This window comes from Triticum aestivum, chromosome 1A (genome assembly GCF_018294505.1).
Source record: "Triticum aestivum cultivar Chinese Spring chromosome 1A, IWGSC CS RefSeq v2.1, whole genome shotgun sequence".
In the NCBI taxonomy this organism is placed as follows: domain Eukaryota; kingdom Viridiplantae; phylum Streptophyta; class Magnoliopsida; order Poales; family Poaceae; genus Triticum; species Triticum aestivum.
Window position 1 is genome coordinate 511,919,519 of NC_057794.1, and position 1,213 is coordinate 511,920,731.

The window sequence follows — 1,213 nt, forward strand, 5'->3', positions numbered from 1 at the left end:
ACCTATAGTTTATTATGGTATGATGACAATGGAGGCGCCGCAGTTAGCGAATATGAAACTCGCCTGGCATGTCGAGTGTCCACAGTGACTGATCACCAAATCAGTCCACTCCATGGCTTAGCTCCTGTTTTGTTAGCGAGTGCCCGTTTGGTTGGAGGCTATACCTTTGCCACGCCTAACAAAGTTTGGCAAACCTACACCCTAAGCTTGTAAAAGTTTGTATTCCCCGCGATTACTCTTTGTCTCTTTGTACAGCTTTATACTTAGAGTGCGTCAATTAATATTGATCAGAGAAAGTATTTTCTTTCTTGGTCGTCGTCCTTGTGGCCTTTTTATCGCACTTCACACTTTTTTTCAACAAATGATGAATTTTATTGACTTAAAACGAGGCATCAAGACACACAACTAACACCAACACATAGAAAAAAAGTCAGCAACTAGCAAAGTCATATAAGACCAAAATTATTCATGTATGAGGAAAAAAGAAAATAAATCTCAAGGCAATAGATCGGCGATCTGCAAACTGTAGTAATAATCATATCCGCATCAACCATCTCATGACTTCATATGAATGGCGAAGGTTTTCAACAGCAACCCCCTCATAAAGGGAGCGACACTAGCATAGCCGCCGTCACCTTCAAAAATTAGTCCGAGCATATTCAGACAATGCTTTCAAGAAGGTAACCATCTCCCCTAAAAAAAGTAGGTAACCATGAAAAAAAATGGTCTCCATTGCCAATTATAACCAATTCGGGTCAAACCTAAGATTTCACCCCTTAGCTCTAGACTGAGTGCACGTAGCATCCTCATTGAAGTCACTCATGTGTTGCCTCCATCAGTTTTGTGTGAGTCCAACAGCTACATGTGATGTGCAGCTGCCGCCACTGTACAATCATCACTGCCGCGTCAAGCCTTCGACTATAGTTTGAATCTCACCGCTGAAGTCAACCATCATATCAGGAGAGATAAACCCTCTCTAAAGACCTTACGATGATCACCGCCGCCGTGGAGCCGTAGGCGGTCGTTGTAGCATAGTCTGCAACACCACCATCTGGGCAACCGGGTCTGGATCACCATCACCACCATCCAAGGCTGATGCACCGACGTGGAGAGAAGCATGCCCCGCCATGGAGCCCCGCAACAACCGAATCGGGGAAGCTAGATCTGGCCGAGAACGACCCGACCCAGCCGTCCCACGCAACACCTCACAACC